Here is a 458-nt window from a genome sequence, read left to right as displayed (position 1 = left end):
TTTGGTGTAACGGAACCCTTTCCACCTTTATCTTTCCTAATACCTCCGTCCCCTGCTACCCAGTCACTGTCGTTCCCCAACTAACTTTCTATTCCCATGCAGAGCTCTCCTCCTTGTTCCGCCCAACCCCAAGGCAGCGTCGGGCCACCTTCCTCCCAGTTTTGGTGGGAATGTCCTTAACAATGTCAATTATTGCAACTGGCCTGTCGGGGGGGGGGCTTGGGACATACTCTATGGGCAGCAGACAATAGTAACATCAAACTTGAAAAGGCCCTCACCTCCACGGCCGAATCTCTGTCCGCCCTACAGAGACAGGTCACCTCCCTAGCTAAAGTCACCTTACAAAACCACCGCACACTAGATCTCCTCACGGCGGAAAAGGGCGGCACCTGCATTTTCCTCCGGGAAGAATGTTGCTATTATATCAATGAGTCCGGGGTGGTAGAAACCAACGTTGT

This window comes from Galeopterus variegatus, unplaced genomic scaffold (genome assembly GCF_000696425.1).
Source record: "Galeopterus variegatus unplaced genomic scaffold, G_variegatus-3.0.2 Scaffold2332, whole genome shotgun sequence".
In the NCBI taxonomy this organism is placed as follows: Eukaryota; Metazoa; Chordata; class Mammalia; order Dermoptera; family Cynocephalidae; genus Galeopterus; species Galeopterus variegatus.
The sequence above is the reverse complement of the archived record's forward strand: the minus strand, read 5'-3'. Positions refer to the sequence as shown.